The 17,937-nt window shown below is 40.2% G+C and overlaps 2 non-coding genes across 2 annotated transcripts; both read right to left on the bottom strand.

Annotated features, from left to right (window-relative positions):
- Nucleotides 1-4,635: 4,635 nt before the first annotated feature.
- On the bottom strand, nucleotides 4,636-4,743 carry LOC112704582 (small nucleolar RNA R71). Its single transcript, XR_003155199.1, has one exon. It is a non-coding gene; the product is annotated as a small nucleolar RNA R71 (small nucleolar RNA).
- A 12,538-nt stretch (nucleotides 4,744-17,281) lies between these two features.
- LOC112704836 (small nucleolar RNA R71) lies at nucleotides 17,282-17,389 on the bottom strand. The gene has a single exon (XR_003155439.1). It is a non-coding gene; the product is annotated as a small nucleolar RNA R71 (small nucleolar RNA).
- Between the last annotated feature and the right edge of the window lie 548 nt (nucleotides 17,390-17,937).

The raw sequence follows: 17,937 nt of genomic DNA, 5'->3' as shown, positions 1-17,937 counted from the left end.
ATTCTAAGTTTGGTGTTGAACCCCCACATTCAAACTCTAAGTTTGGTGTTGGGAGGTTCCAACATTGCTCTGAGTATCTGTGAGGCTCTATGAGAGCCCACTGTCAAGCTACTGACATTAAAGAAGCGCTTGTTGGGAGGCAACCCAATGTTATATTTATCTATTTTCCTTTGTTATTTTATATTTTCTATAGGTTGATGATCATGGAAAGTCACAAAATCAATTGAAAAAGCAAAAACAGAATGAAAAATAGAAAGAAAAATAGCACACCCTGGAGGAAAACCTTGCTGGCATTTAAACACCAGTAAGGGTAGCAAATGGGCAATTAACGCCCAGTCTGGCACCATTCTGGGCGTTTAACGCCAGAAAGGGGCACCAGACTGGCATTCAACGCTAGGAATGGGCATCAAGCTGGCGTTAAATGCCAGAAATGGGCACCAGCCCGGCGTTTAACGCCAGGATTGGCAGAAAGAGCAATTTTGCTCGCCACTTGGTGCAGGGATGAATTATCCTTGACACCTCAGGATCTGTGGACCCCACAGGATCCCTACCTACCCCACTGATGAGCGGATAATTTGTATACTTTTTGGCATTGTTTTTAGTATGTTTTTGGTATGATCTAGTTAGTTTTTAGTATATTTTTATTAGTTTTTAGTTAAAATTCACTTTTCTGGACTTTACTATGAGTTTGTGTGTTTTTCTGTGATTTCAGGTATTTTCTGGCTGAAATTGAGGGACCTGAGCAAAAATCTGATTCAGAGACCAAAAAGGACTGCAGATGCTGTTGGATTCTGACCTCCCTGCACTCGAAGTGGATTTTCTGGAGCTACAGAAGCCCAATTGGCACGCTCTCAACGGCGTTGGAAAGTAGACATCCTGGGCTTTCCAGCAATATATGATAGTCCATACTTTGCCCAGGATTCGATGGCCCAAACCGGCGTTCAAAGTCACCTCAAGAAATCCCAGCGTTAAACGCTGGAACTGGCACCCAAATGGGAGTTAAACGCCCAAACTGGCACCAAAGCTGGCGTTTAACTCCAAGAAGAGTCTCTACACGAAATTTGCTTCATTGCTCAGCCCAAGCACACACCAAGTGGGCCCGGAAGTGGATTTTTATGTCTTTTACTCATTTCTGTACACCTTAGGCTACTAGTTTCTTATAAGTAGAACCTTTTATGATTGTATAGATCAGATCGGGGGGTAGCTATCTTCATTTTGAGGCTATCTTAGATCCTTGGGAGGCTGGCCATTCGGCCATGCCTAGACCTTATGCTTATGTATTTTCAACGGTAGAGTTTCTACACACCATAGATTAAGGTGTGGAGCTCTGCTGTACCTCGAGTATTAATGCAATTACTATTGTTCTTCCATTCAATTCGCTTGTTCTTTATCCAAGATATCACTTGTTCTTCAACTTGATGAAGGTGATGATTGACGCCCATCACCATTCTCACTCATGAACAAAGTGATTGACAACCACTCTTGTTCTACACGCATTTGAGGCTTAGTGAATATCTCTTGGATTCCTGATTGCACGATGCATGGTTGATCGCCTGACAACCGAGTGCTCGCCTGACAAACGAGCCAACCATTCCGTGAGATCAGAGTCTTCGTGGTATAGGCAAGAACTGATAGCGGCATTCAAGAGAATCCGGAAGGTCTAACCTTGTCTGTGGTATTCTGAGTAGGATTCAATGCCTGAATGACTGTGACGTGCTTCAAACCTGTAACTTACTGGGCGTTAGTGACAGACGCAAAAGAATCACTGGATTCTATTCCAGTAGGGGAGGGAACCACACCGGTGATTGGCAGCACTGTGACAGAGTGTGTGCATTAGCTTTCACTACGAGGATGGGAGGTAGCTGCTGACAACAGTGAGACCCTACACGAGTTTGCCATGGAAAGGAGTAAGAAGGATTGGATGAAGGCAGTAGGAAAGCAGAGAGACGGAAGGGAAGGCATCTTCATGCACTTATCTGAAGTTCCTACCAATGAATTACATAAGTATCACTATCTTTATCTTTATGTTATTTTCGTTCATCATCATTATCATTTGAGTTTGCCTGACTAAGATTTACAAGATGACCATAGCTTGCTTCAATACTAACAATCTCCGTGGGATCGACCCTTACTCACGTAAGGTTTATTACTTGGACGACCCAGTGCACTTGCTGGTTAGTTGTGCGAAGTTGTGTAATGCCATGGTATTGAGCTACCAAGTTTTTGGAGCCATTACCGGGGATTATGAGAGTTGTGAAAAAGTATAGTTCACAATTTCGCGCACCAAGTTTTTGGCGCCGTTGCCGGGGATTATGAGAGTTGTGAAAAAGTATAGTTCACAATTTCGCGCACCAAGTTTTTGGCGCCGTTGCCGGGGAATGTTCAAGTTTTGAGCAAGCTTTGGTAACATCAGTGCCAAGATCCGGCAACAACATCAAGTTTTGGTGTTATTGCCCGGGATTGTTTAGGCTGGACAACTGACGGTTCATCTTGTTGCTTAGATTAGGTATTTTTTTTTTTCGAAATTCTTGAAGATGAGTTCTAGAGTTTCATTATGATTTGTTGAAATCTGGCTGGCTGAGAAGCCATGTCTAATCTGATTGGACCGAGGTTTCAACTTATCACCACAAGAGCTTATTGATTTTCATCAATTTTGCTTTTGGAGCAATGATTGCTAAGGCTTGGCTGGCCTCTGGCCATGTCTAGTGTTTTGGACCGAAGCTTTCTTTGAAAGCTTGGCTGGCTGTGAAGCCATGTCTAATTCCTGGACCGGAGTCTTAGACTAGCATTGCACTGATTCCTGGAATTCTCATTAAGAATTTTGATACCTTTTTCCACTTAATTTTCGAAAAACACAAAAAAAAAAATTTTAAAAAAATCATAAAACCCAAAAATATTTCTTGTTTGAGTCTAGAGTCTCATCATGAGTTTGGTGTCAATTGCATGCATTCATGTATCTTGGTGATCTTCAAGATGTTCTTGATGATTTACTTGCTCTGATCTTTGAATTCAATTTGACTTGATTGTTTTGTGTGTCTCATATGCATTTTCATTTTGTTAGTGTCAGTAGTTTACAAACTGCTAAGTTTGGTGTCTTGCATGCATTGTTATTTGATTCTTGTTGCATTTTGGTTTGTCCTTATTATTAAAAATCCAAAAATATTTTTAATTTGTGTCTTTTCAAGTCAATAATACAGAGAATTGAAGATTCAGAACACACAGCAGAGGAATTGCACAGAAAAAGCTGGGCGTTCAAAACGCCCAGTGAAGAAGGACAGACTGGCGTTTAAACGCCAGCCAGGGTACCTGGTTGGGCGTTTAACGCCCAAAAAGGTAGCATTTTGGGCGTTAAACGCCAGAATGTATACCATTCTGGGCGTTTAACGCCAGGATGGCTAAGGGAGGAAGATTTTGTTTTCAAATCAGATTTTTTCTAAGTTTTCAAAATCTTTTCAAAATCAAATCTTTTTCAAATCAATTTTTCAATCAAATCTTATTCAAAATCAATTTCTTTCTATTTTTAAAGATACTTACTATCAATTAATGATTTGATTCAACATTTCAAGTATGTTGCCTTTTCTGTTGAGAAAGGTTTTATGTTTGAATCATATCTTTTCTTGTTAGGCAAGTCATCAATTTTAAAATCATATCTTTTCAAATTGTTTTCAAAACATATCTTTTAAAATTGTTTTCAAATCATATCTTCTCAATCACATCTTTTAAATCAATCATATCTTTTTAATCACATCTTTTTCAAAACAGTTTTCAATCAAATCTTTTTGATTTCCAATTTCAAAATCTTTTTCAAAAATCACTTTATTTCTTTTCCATTTTCATTTTCGAAAATTAAGTATTGTTTTTCAAAAATGTTTTCAAATTTTCTACTTAATTTTCGAAAATCACTTCCCTCCTTCTCATATCCTTCTATTTATGGACTAACACTATCCTTTAATGTAAAATTCGAACTCCATTCTCTCTGATAAGTTCGAATTTTCCACTTCTTTCTTCTACTCTTCTTTTCCTCTGACACCTAAAGGAATCTCTGTACTGTGACATAGAGGATTCCACATCTTCTTGTTCCCTTCTCTTCTTATGAGCAGGAGCAAAGACAAAGGCATTCTTGTTGAGGCTGATCCTGAACCTGAAAGGACCTTGAAGAGAAAGCTAAGAGAAGCCAAGACACAACTCTCTTTAGAACACCTGGACGAATTCTTCAAGGAAGAAGAACAAATGGCAGCCGCAAACAATAACAATGCCAACAATGCAAGGAAGGTGCTGGGTGACTTTACTGCACCTACTCCCGACTTCTATGGGAGAAGCATCTCTATCCCTGCCATTGGAGCAAACAACTTTGAGCTTAAGCCTCAATTAGTTTCTCTAATGCAACAGAATTGCAAGTTCCATGGACTTCCAATGGAAGATCCTCATCAGTTTTTAGCTGAATTCTTGCAAATCTGTGACACAGTCAAGACTAATGGGGTAGACCCTGAGGTCTATAGACTGATGCTATTCCCTTTTGCTGTAAGAGACAGGGCTAGAACATGGTTGGACTCTCAACCTAAAGAAAGCCTGGACTCTTGGGAAAAGCTAGTCAATGCCTTCTTGGCAAAGTTCTTTCCACCTCAAAAATTGAGTAAGCTTAGAGTGGAAGTCCAAACCTTCAGACAGAAGGATGGAGAATCCCTCTATGAAGCTTGGGAAAGATACAAACAATTGATCAGAAAGTGTCCCACTGATATGCTTTCTGAATGGAGCATCATAGGTATTTTCTATGATGGTCTCTCTGAACTGTCCAAGATGTCTTTGGATAGCTCTTCTGGAGGATCTCTTCATCTGAAGAAGACGCCTACTGAGGCTCAAGAACTGATTGAAATGGTTGCAAATAACCAATTCATGTACACTTCTGAAAGAAATCCTGTGAATAATGGGACTAGTCAGAAGAAAGGAGTTCTTGAGATTGATACTCTGAATGCCATATTGGCTCAGAATAAAATATTGATTCAACAAGTCAATATGATTTCTCAAAGTCTGTCTGGAATGCAAAATGCACCAAGCAGTACTAAGGAAGCTTCATCTGAGGAAGAAGCTTATGATCCTGAGAACCCTTCAATAGAAGAGGTGAATTACATGGGAGAACCCTATGGAAACACCTATAATCCTTCATGGAGGAATCATCCGAATCTTTCATGGAAGGATCAACAGAGACCTCAACAAGGTTTCAATAACAATAATGGTGGGAGAAACAGGTTTAGCAATAGCAAGCCTTTCCCATCATCTTCTCAGCAACAGACAGAGAGTTCTAAGCAGAATACCTCTGACTTAGCAACTATGGTCTCTGATCTAATTAAGACCACTCAAAGTTTCATGACTGAAACTAGATCCTCCATTAGGAATTTGGAAGGACAAGTGGGTCAGCTGAGCAAGAAAATTACTGAACTTCCTCCAAGCACTCTCCCAAGTAATACTGAAGAAAATCCAAAAGGAGAGTGCAAGACCATCAATATGGCCGAATTTTGGGAGGAAGAAGAGGCAGTGAACGCCACTGAGAAAGACCTCACTGGACGTCCACTGACCTCCAATGAGTTCCTCAAATGAGGAATCTTGGGAATCTGAGGCTCAAACGGAGACCATAGAGATTCCATTGGACTTACTTCTGCCATTCATGAGCTCTGATGAGTATTCTTCCTCTGAAGAGGATGAGTATGTCACTGAAGAGCAAGTTGCTAAATACCTTGGAGCAATCATGAAGCTGAATGACAAGTTATTTGGAAATGAGACTTGGGAGGATGAACCCCCTTTTCTCACCAAAGAACTGGATGACTTGTCTAAACAGAAACTACCTCAAAAGAGGCAGGATCCTGGGAAGTTTTCTATACCTTGTACCATAGGCACCATGACCTTCAAAAAGGCCTTGTGTGACTTAGGATCAAGTGTAAACCTCATGCCCCTCTCTGTAATGGAGAAATTAGGGATCTATGAGGTACAAGCTGCAAAAATCTCACTAGAGATGGCAGACAACTCAAGAAAACAAGCCTATGGACTTGTAGAGGATGTTCTGGTTAAAGTTGAAGACCATTACATCCCTACTGATTTCATAGTCCTAGAGACTGGGAAGTGCATGGATGAATCCATCATCCTTGGCAGACCCTTCCTAGCCACAGCAAAGGCTGTGATTGATGTTGATAGAGGAGAGTTGATCATTCAAGTGAATGAAGAATCCTTGGTGTTTAAGGCCCAAGGATATCCCTCTGTCTTCATGGAGAGGAAGCATGAAGAGCTTCTCTCAAAACAGAGCCAAACTGAGCCCCCACAGTCAAACTCTAAGTTTGGTGTTGGGAGGCCACAACCAAACTCTAAGTTTGGTGTTGAACCCCCACATTCAAACTCTAAGTTTGGTGTTGGGAGGTTCCAACACGGTTATGAGCATTTCTGAGGCTCCATGAGAGTCCTCTGTCAAGCTAATGACATTAAAGAAGCGCTTGTTGGGAGGCAACCCAATGTCTTATAATTAATTATTTTCTTTTGTTATTTTATCTTTTTTGTAGGTTGATGATCATAAGAAGTCACAAAATCAATGAAAAAAAGCAAAAACAAAATGAAAAACAGGAAGAAAAACAGCACACCCTGGAGGAAGATGCTGCTGGCGTTCAAACGCCAGTCAGCCTAGCAGTTGGGCGTTTAACGCCCAGTCTGGCACCCATCTGGGCGTTTAACGCCAGAAAGGGGCACCAGACTGGCGTTAAATGCCAGTAAAGGGCAAGAACCTGGCGTTAAACGCCAGGAATGGGCACCAGCCCGGCGTTTAACGCTAGAAATGGCTCAAAACGTGGATTTTGATGCCATTTGGTGCAAGGATGCCGTTTCCTTGACACTACAGGATCTGTGGACCCCACAGGACCCTACCATCACTCTCTCTCTTCTTCCCCCATTCACCTATCACCTCAACACCTCTTCCCCAAAAACCCTTCACCTATCAAATCCCATCTTTCTCTTCACCACTCACATCCATCCTTCATAAATCCCCACCAACCTCACCCTTCAAATTCAAACCACTTTCCCTCCCATTCCCACCCATAATGGCCGAACCATTCACCCTCTCTCTCCTATATATACCCTTCTTCAACCCTTCATTTTCACACAACCTAAACACCCCTCTTTGGCCGAATACACCACCATCTCCCTCTTCCTCATTTCTTCTTCTTCTACTCTCCTTTCTTCTTTTGCTCGAGGACGAGCAAACATTTTAAGTTTGGTGTGGTAAAAGCGTTGCTTTTTCGTTTTTCCATAACCATTATGGCATCCAATATCCGGAGATCCGACATGAGATCCGAAGAAGAGGTTGGGAAGTTCTTACCAACCCCATTCAACAAGTCGGAATCTTGATGGTTCAAGAGTTCTATGCCAATGCATGGATCACGAAGAACCATGACCAAAGTGTGAACCCGAATCCAAAGAACTATATTACTATGGTTCGGGGGAAATACTTGGATTTTAGTCCGGAAAGTGTGAGGGAGGCGTTCAACTTGCCTATGATGCAAGGAGATGAGCATCCTTACACTAGAAGGGTCAACTTTGATCAAAGGTTGGACCAAGTCCTCACAGTCATATGTGAAGAGGGCGCACAATGGAAGCAAGATTCAAGAGGAAAGCCGGTCCAATTGAGAAGGCATGACCTCAAGCCCGTGGCTAGAGGATGGTTAGAGTTCATACAACGCTCAATCATTCCCACTAGCAACCGGTCCGAAGTTACCATAGACCGGGCCATCATGATCCATAGCATCATGATTGGAGAAGAAATAGAGGTTCATGAGGTTATAGCCCAAGAACTCTATAAAGTGGCGGACAAGACCTCCACCTTGGCAAGGTTAGCCTTCTCTCATCTCATTTGTCACCTCTGTTATTCAGTTGGAGTTGACATAGAGGGAGACATCCCCATTGATGAGGACAAACCCATCACCAAGAAAAGGATGGAGTACACAAGAGATCCCACTCATCATGAGATCCCTGAGATTCCTCAAGGGATGAACTTTCCTCCACAAAACTATTGGGAGCAACTACACACCTCCCTAGGAGAGTTGAGTTCCAACATGGGACAACTAAGGGTGGAGCACCAAGAACACTCCATCATCCTTCATGAGATTAGAGAAGATCAAAGAATCATGAGGGAGGAGCAACAAAGACAAGGAAGAGATATTGAGGAGCTCAAGCACTCCATAGGATCTTCAAGAGCAAGAAAGAGCCGCCATCACTAAGGTGGATCCGTTCTTTGATTTCCTTGTTATTTGTTCTTCTGTTTTTCGAATTTTATGCTTATGTTTATCCATGTTTGTGTCTTGTGATCATTAGTGTCTTAGTGTTTATGCCTTAAAGTTATGAATGTCCTATGAATCCATCACCTTTCTTAAATAAAAATGTGCTTAATTGAAAAAGGAAGAATTGCATGAATTTTGAATTTTATAACAGTTTAATTATTTTGATGTGGTGGCAATATTTTTGTTCTCTGAATGTATGCTTAAACAGTGCATATGTATCTTGAATTTGTGGTTCATGAATGTTGGCTCTTGAAAGAATGATGAAAAAGGAGACATGTTACTGAGGATCTGAAAAATCATTAAAATGATTCTTGAAGCAAGAAAAAGCTATTCAAAAAAAAAAATCGAAAAAAAAAAGAAGAAAACGAAAAAAATATATATAGAGAAATAAGAGTTGTGATCCAAGGCAAATAAGAGTGTGCTTAAGAACCCTGGACACCTCTAATTGGGGACTTTAGCAAAGCTGAGTCACAATCTGAAAAGGTTCACCCAATTATGTGTCTGTGGCATGTATGTATCCGGTGGTAATACTGGAAGACAGAGTGCTTTGGGCCACAGCCAAGACTCAATAAATAGCTATGTTCAAGAATCATCATACCTTACTAAGAGAATCATTAACACTATCTGGACTCTGAGTTCCTAAAGAAGCCAACCATTCTGAATTTCAAGGGATAGATTGAGATGCCAAAACTGTTCAGAGGCAAAAAGTTAAAAACCCCGCTCATCTAATTAATACTGATCTTCACAGATGTTTTTGGAATTCATTGCATATTATCTTCTTTTTATCTTATTTGATTTTCAGTTGCTTGAGGACAAGCAACAATTTAAGTTTGGTGTTGTGATGAGCGGATAATTTGTATACTTTTTGGCATTGTTTTTAGTATGTTTTTGGTATGATCTAGTTAGTTTTTAGTATATTTTTATTAGTTTTTAGTTAAAATTCACTTTTCTGGACTTTACTATGAGTTTGTGTGTTTTTCTGTGATTTCAGGTATTTTCTGGCTGAAATTGAGGGACCTGAGCAAAAATCTGATTCAGAGACCAAAAAGGACTGCAGATGCTGTTGGATTCTGACCTCCCTGCACTCGAAGTATATTTTCTGAAGCTACAGAAGCCCAATTGGCGCGCTCTCAACGGCGTTGGAAAGTAGACATCCTGGGCTTTCCAGAAATATATGATAGTCCATACTTTGCCCAAGATTTGATGGCCCAAACCGGCATTCAAAGTCACCTCAAGAAATCCCAGCGTTAAACGCTGGAACTGGCACCCAAATGGGAGTTAAACGCCCAAACTGGCACCAAAGCTGGCGTTTAACTCCAAGAAGAGTCTCTACACGAAATTTGCTTCATTGCTCAGCCCAAGCACACACCAAGTGGGCCCGGAAGTGGATTTTTATGTCTTTTACTCATTTCTGTACACCTTAGGCTACTAGTTTCTTATAAGTAGAACCTTTTATGATTGTATAGATCAGATCGGGGGGTAGCTATCTTCATTTTGAGGCTATCTTAGATCCTTGGGAGGCTGGCCATTCGGCCATGCCTAGACCTTATGCTTATGTATTTTCAACGGTGGAGTTTCTACACACCATAGATTAAGGTGTGGAGCTCTGCTGTACCTCGAGTATTAATGCAATTACTATTGTTCTTCCATTCAATTCGCTTGTTCTTTATCCAAGATATCACTTGTTCTTCAACTTGATGAAGGTGATGATTGACGCCCATCACCATTCTCACTCATGAACAAAGTGATTGACAACCACTCTTGTTCTACACGCATTTGAGGCTTAGTGAATATCTCTTGGATTCCTGATTGCACGATGCATGGTTGATCGCCTGACAACCGAGTGCTCGCCTGACAAACGAGCCAACCATTCCGTGAGATCAGAGTCTTCGTGGTATAGGCAAGAACTGATAGCGGCATTCAAGAGAATCCGGAAGGTCTAACCTTGTCTGTGGTATTCTGAGTAGGATTCAATGACTGAATGACTGTGACGTGCTTCAAACCTGTAACTTACTGGGCGTTAGTGACAGACGCAAAAGAATCACTGGATTCTATTCCAGTAGGGGAGGGAACCACACCGGTGATTGGCAGCACTGTGACAGAGTGTGTGCATTAGCTTTCACTGCGAGGATGGGAGGTAGCTGCTGACAACAGTGAGACCCTACACGAGTTTGCCATGGAAAGGAGTAAGAAGGATTGGATGAAGGCAGTAGGAAAGCAGAGAGACGGAAGGGAAGGCATCTTCATGCACTTATCTGAAGTTCCTACCAATGAATTACATAAGTATCACTATCTTTATCTTTATGTTATTTTCGTTCATCATCATTATCATTTGAGTTTGCCTGACTAAGATTTACAAGATGACCATAGCTTGCTTCAATACTAACAATCTCCGTGGGATCGACCCTTACTCACGTAAGGTTTATTACTTGGACGACCCAGTGCACTTGCTGGTTAGTTGTGCGAAGTTGTGTAATGCCATGGTACTGAGCTACCAAGTTTTTGGAGCCATTACCGGGGATTATGAGAGTTGTGAAAAAGTATAGTTCACAATTTCGCGCACCACCCACCACTCTCTCTTCTTCACCCATTCACCAATCACCTCAACACCTCTTCCCCAAAAACCCCTCACCTATCAAATCTTACCATTCTCTTCACCACTCACATCCATCCTTCATAAAACCCCACCTACCTCACCATTCAAATTCAAAACACTTTCCCTCCCAAACCCACCCATACATGACCGAACCCTACCCCTCTCTCCACCCTATATAAACCCATCTTCACCACCTCATTTTCACACAACCTAAACACTACTTCTCCCCATTGGCCGAACCACAAAGCCCCCTCCATCTCCTCCATTTCTTCTTCTTCTACTCTTTTATTTCTTCTTTTGCTCGAGGACGAGCAAACCTTCTAAGTTTGGTGTGGTAAAAGCATTGCTTTTTATTTTTCCATAACCATTTATGGCACCTAAGGCCGGAGAAACCTCTAGAAAGAGGAAAGGGAAGGCAAAAGCTTCCACCTCTGAGTCTTGGGAGATGGAGAGATTTATCTCAAGGGTGCATCAAGACCACTTCTATGAAGTTGTGGCCATGAAAAAGGTGATCCCCGAGGTCCCTTTCAAACTCAAAAAGAGTGAATATCCGGAGATCTGACATGAGATCCGAAGAAGAGGTTGGGAAGTTCTTACCAACCCCATTCAACAAGTCGGAATCTTAATGGTTCAAGAGTTCGATGCCAATGCATGGATAACCAAGAACCATGATCAAAGTGTGAACCCGGACCCAAAGAATTGGCTTACAATGGTTCGGGGGAAATGCTTAGATTTTAGTCCGGAAAATGTAAGGTTGGCATTCAACTTGCCGATGATGCAAGGAGATGAACACCCTTACACTAGAAGGGTCAACTTTGATCAAAGGTTGGACCAAGTCCTCATAGACCTTTGTGAAGAGGGCGCTCAATGGAAGAGAGATTCAAGAGGGAAGCCGGTTCAACTGAGAAGGCATGACCTCAAGCCCGTGGCTAGGGGATGGTTGGAGTTTATCCAATGCTCAATCATTCCCACTAGCAACCAGTACGAAGTTACTATAGACTGGGCCATCATGATTCATAGCATCATGATTGGAGAGGAAGTAAAAGTTCATGAGGTTATAGCCCAAGAACTTTATAAGGTGGCGGACAAGTCCTCTACCTTGACAAGGTTAGCCTTTCCTCATCTCATTTGTTACCTCTGTTATTCAGTTGGAATTGACATAGAGGGAGACATCCTCATTGATGAGGACAAGCCCATCACTAAGAAAAGGATGGAGCAAAAAAGAGACCCCACTCATCATCAAATCCCTGAGATGCCTCAAGGGATGCACTTTCCTCCACAAAACTATTGGGAGCAAATCAACACCTCCCTAGGAGAATTGAGTTCCAACATGGGACAACTAAGGGTGGAGCACCAAGAACATTCCATCCTCCTCCATGAAATTAGAGAAGATCAAAGAATCATAAGAGAGGAGCAACAAAGGCAAGGAAGAGACATTGAGGAGCTCAAACACTCCATAAGATCTTCAAGAGGAAGAACAAGCCGCCATCACTAAGGTGGACCCGTTTTTTAATTTCCTTGTTCTTTATTTTCCTGTTTTTCGAATTTTATACTTATGTTTATCTATATTTGTGTCTTATTACATGATCATTAGTGTCTTAGTGTCTATGCCTTAAAGTTATGAATGTCCTATGAATCCATCACCTTTCTTAAATGAAAAATGTTCTTAAATGAAAAATAGAGGAATTGCATGAATTTTGAATTTTATAACAGATTAATTATTTTGATGTGGTGGCATTACTTTGACTGCTGAATGTATGCTTGAACAGTGCATATGTCTTTTGAATTTGTTGTTCATGAATGTTGGCTCTTGAAAGAATGATGAAAAAGGAGACATGTTACTGAGGATCTGAAAAATCATAAAAATGATTCTTGAAGCAAGAAAAAGTAGTGAATTCAAAAAAAAAAAACGAAAAAAAAGAAAAAGAAAAAAAATGAAGTTGTGATCCAAGGCAAAAAGAGTGTGCTTAAGAACCCTGGACACCTCTAACTGGGGACTCTAGCAAAGCTGAGTCACAATCTGAAAAGGTTCACCCAATTATGTGTTTGTGGCATGTATGTATCCGGTGGTAATACTGGAAGACAGAGTGCTTTGGGCCACGGCCAAGACTCATAAAGTAGCTGTGTTCAAGAATCATCATACTTAACTAGGAGATTCAATAACACTATCTGGATTCTGAGTTCCTATAGAAGCCAATCATTCTGAATTTCAAAGGATAAAGTGAGATGCCAAAACTGTTCAGAGGCAAAAAGCTAAAAGCCCCACTCATCCAATTAATACTGATCTTCATAGATGTTTTTGGAATTCATTGCATATTCTCTTCTTTTTATCTTATTTGATTTTCAGTTGCTTGGGGACAAGCAACAATTTAAGTTTGGTGTTGTGATGAGCGGATAATTTATACGCTTTTTTGCATTGTTTTCAGTATGTTTTTAGTATATTTTAGTTAGTTTTTATTATATTTTTGTTAGTTTTTAGTTAAAATTCAATTTTCTGGACTTTACTATGAGTTTGTGTGTTTTTCTGTGATTTCAGGTATTTTCTGGCTGAAATTGAGGGATGATGAGCGGATAATTTGTACGCTTTTTGGCATTGTTTTTAGTATGTTTTCTGTATGATCTAGTTATTTTTTTAGTATATTTTTATTAGTTTTTAGTTAAAATTCACTTTTCTGGACTTTACTATGAGTTTGTGTGTTTTTCTATGATTTCAGGTATTTTCTAGCTGAAATTGAGGGACCTGAGCAAAAATCTGATTCAGAAGGACTGCAGATGCTGTTGGATTCTGACCTCCCTGCACTCAAAGTGGATTTTCTGGAGCTACAGAAGCCCAATTGGCGCGCTTGCAACGGCGTTGGAAAGTAGACAGCCTGGGCTTTCCAGCAATATATGATAGTCCATACTTTACCCAAGATTTGATGGCCCAAACCGGCGTTCAAAGTCACCCTCAGAATTCCCAGCGTTAAACGCCGGAACTGGCACCAAAGTGGGAGTTAAACGCCCAAACTAGCACAAAAGATGGCGTTTAACTCCAAGAAGAGTCTCTACACGAAAATGCTTCAATGCTCAGCCCAAGCACACACCAAGTGGGCCCGGAAGTGGATTTTTATGTCATTTACTCATCTCTGTACACCCTAGGCTACTAGTTCTCTATATATAGGACCTTTTACTATTGTATTTTCATCTTTGGATCATTTTAGAGCTTTTGATCATGTTTTGATGATTGAACCCTCATTGGGAGGCTGGCCATTCGGCCATGCCTAGACCTTGTTCTTATGTATTTTCAACGGTGGAGTTTCTACACACCATAGATTGAGGTGTGGAGCTCTGCTGTACCTCGAGTATTAATGCAATTACTATTGTTCTTCTATTCAATTCCGCTTGTTCTTGTTCTAAGATACCACTTGTTCTTCAACTTGATGAATGTGATGATCCGTGACACTCATCATCATTCTCACCTATGAACGTGTGACTGACAACCACCTCCGTTCTACCTTAGATTGGGTGGATATCTCTTGGATTCCTGATACACGATGCATGGTTGATCGCCTGACAACCGAGCGCTCGCCTGATAAACGAGCCAGCCATTCCGTGAGATCAGAGTCTTCGTGGTATAGGCTAGAACTGATGGCGGCATTCAAGAGAATCCGGAAGGTCTAACCTTGTCTGTGGTATTCTGAGTAGGATTCAATGATTGAATGACTGTGACGAGCTTCAAACTCCTGAGGGCGGGGCGTTAGTGACAGACGCAAAAGAATCACTGGATTCTATTTTGGCCTGATTAAGAACTGACAGATGGATAGCCGTGCCGTGATAGGGTGCGTTGAACATTTCCAATGAGAGGATGGGAGGTAGCCACTGACAACGGTGAAACCTTTGCATAAGCTTGCCATGGAAAGGAGTAAGAAGGATTGGATGAAGACAGTAGGAAAGCAGAGAGACGGAAGGGACCAAGCATCTTCATGCGCTTATCTGAAATTCCCATTAATGAATTACATAAGTATCTCTATCTTTATCTTTATGTTTTATTCGTATATCACCCATATCCATTTGAGTTTGCCTGACTAAGATTTACAAGGTGACCATAGCTTGCTTCATACCAACAATCTCTGTGGGATCGACCCTTACTCGCGTAAGGTTTATTACTTGGACGACCCAGTACACTTGCTGGTTAGTTGTGCGAAGTTGTGTTTATGCCATGGTATTGAACACCAAGTTTTTGGATTCATTACCGGGGATTATTTATGTTGTGAAAAGTATTGTTCACAATTTCGTGCACCAAGTTTTTGGCACCGTTGCCGGGGATTGTTGAGTTTGGACAACTGACGGTTCATCTTGTTGCTTAGATTAGGTATTTTTTTTCAGAGTTCTTAAGAATGAATTCTAGTGTTTCAAAGTGATGTTCTTATCATCACCAAAGCTGATTGATCTTCATCAATTTAGCTCTTGAATGCAATGTTCTGCTGAAGCTTGGCTGACCATGTCTAATTCCTTTAGACTGAAGCTTTAGACTAACATTGCATGATTCCTGGAATTCTCATTAAGAATTTTGATACCTTTATTTTCTTTTTCCACTTAATTTTCGAAAAATAAAAAAAATTACAAAATCATAAAATCCAAAAATATTTCTTGTTTGAGTCTAATGTCTCATTTTAAGTTTGGTGTCAATTGCATGTATTCATTCATGTGTCTTAAGGATCTTCAAGTTGTTCTTGATGATTTCTTACTCTGATCTTTGAATTCTCTTGACTTGAGTGTTTATGTGTCTCATATGCATTCTCATTAGTGTCAGTAGTATACAAACTGCTAAGTTTGGTGTCTTGCATGCATTGTTATTTGATTTTAGTTGCATTTTGATTATTCTTCGTTATTAAAAATCCAAAATATTTTCAATTTGTGTCTTTTCAAGTCAATAATACAGAGAATTGAAGATTCAGAACATACTGCAGAGGAATTATACAGAAAAAGCTGGGCGTTCAAAATGCCCAATGAAGAAGACAGACTGGCATTTAAACGCCAGCCAGGGTGCCTGGCTGGGCGTTTAACGCCCAAAAGGGTAGAGTTTTGGGCGTTAAACGCCAGAATGTGCACCATTCTGGGCGTTTAACGCCAGGATGGCATAAGAGGGAAGATTCTGTTTTTCAATGCAATTTTTTTTCAGGTTTTCAAGGTTTTTCAAAATCAAATCTTTTTCAAATCATATCTTTTCAATCATATGTTTTCAAAATCAATTTCTTTCTATTTTCAAAGATACTTGCTATCAATCAATGATTTGATTCAACATTTCAAGTATGTTGCCTTTTCTGTTGAGAAAGGTTTAATGTTTGGATCATATCTTTTCTTGATAGCCAAGTCATTAATTTTTTTTATCAATATCTTTTTTTTAAAATGTTTTTCAAATCATATATTCTTAATCATTTTTTTTAACCACTCATATCTTCTCAATCACATCTTTTTAAAAGTAATCATATCTTCTTAACCACATCTTTTTCAAAATAGTTTTCAATCAAATCTTTTTGATTTCTAATTTCAAAATCTTTTTCAAAAATCACTTGATTTCTTTCCCACTTTTATTTTCGAAAATCAATTAGTGTTTTTCAAAATGTTTTCAAAATCTTCTACTCAATTTTCGAAAATTACTTCCCTTCTTCTCACATCCTTCTATTTATGGACTAACACTATTCCTTAATGCAAAATTCGAACTCCATCTTCTTTGATAAGTTCGAATTTTCTACTTCTGCCTTCTAATTTTCTTTTCCGTTGACACCTCAAGGAATCTCTATACTGTAACATAGAGGATTCCATATTTTTTTGTTCTCTTCTCTTTCATATGAGCAGGAGCAAGGACAAAAGCATTCTTGTTGAAGCTGATCCTGAACCTGAAAGGACCTTGAAGCGAAAGCTAAGAGAAGCTAAGGCACAATTCTCTGTAGAGGACCTAACAAAAATCTTCAAAGAAGAAGAACTCATGGCAGCCGAAAACAACAACAATGCCAACAATGCAAGGAAGGTGCTGGGTGACTTTACTGCACCTACTCCCGACTTCTATGGGAGAAGCATCTCTATCCTTGCCATTGGAGCAAAAAACTTTGAGCTTAAGCCTCAATTAGTTTCTCTAATGCAACAGAATTGCAAGTTTCATGGACTTCCATTGAAAGATCCTCATCAGTTCTTAGCTGAATTCTTGCAAATCTGTGACACTGTCAAGACTAATGGGGTTGACCCTGAGGTCTACAGACTTATGCTATTCCCTTTTGCTGTAAGAGACAGAGCTAGAACATGGTTGGACTCACAACCTAAAGAAAGCCTGAACTCTTGGGAAAAGCTAGTCAATGCCTTCTTGGCAAAGTTCTTTCCACCTCAAAAATTGAGTAAGCTTAGAGTGGAAGTCCAAACCTTCAGACAGAAGGAAGGAGAATTCCTCTATGAAGCTTGGGAAAGATACAAACAATTAATCAGAAAGTGTCCCTCTGATATGCTTTCTGAATGGAGCATCATAGGTATTTTCTATGATGGTCTATCTGAACTGTCCAAGATGTCTTTGGGTAGCTCTACTGGAGGATCTCTTCATCTGAAGAAGACGCCTACAGAAGCTCAAGAGCTGATTGAAATGGTTTCAAATAACCAATTCATGTACACTTCTGAAAGGAATCCTGTGAATAATGGGACTAATCAGAAGAAAGGAGTTCTTGAGATTGATACTCTGAATGCCATATTGGCTCAGAACAAAATATTGACTCAACAAGTCAATATGATTTCTCAAAGTCTGTCTGGAATGCAAAATGCACCAGGTAGTACTAAGGAGGCTTCATCTGAAGAAGAAGCTTATGATCCTGAGAACCCTTCAATGGAAGAGGTGAATTACATGGGAGAACCCTATGGAAACACCTACAATCCTTCATAGAGAAATCATCCAAATCTTTCATGGAAGGATCAGCAGAGACCTCAACAAGGTTTCAATAATAATAATGGTGGAAGAAACAGGTTTAGCAATAGCAATCCTTTTCCATCACCTTCTCAGCAACAGAC

Source organism: Arachis hypogaea, chromosome 7 (assembly GCF_003086295.3).
Source record: "Arachis hypogaea cultivar Tifrunner chromosome 7, arahy.Tifrunner.gnm2.J5K5, whole genome shotgun sequence".
Lineage (NCBI taxonomy): Eukaryota > Viridiplantae > Streptophyta > Magnoliopsida > Fabales > Fabaceae > Arachis > Arachis hypogaea.
Note: the sequence above shows the minus strand (reverse complement) of the source record. Positions and strands in the feature narration are given on the sequence as shown.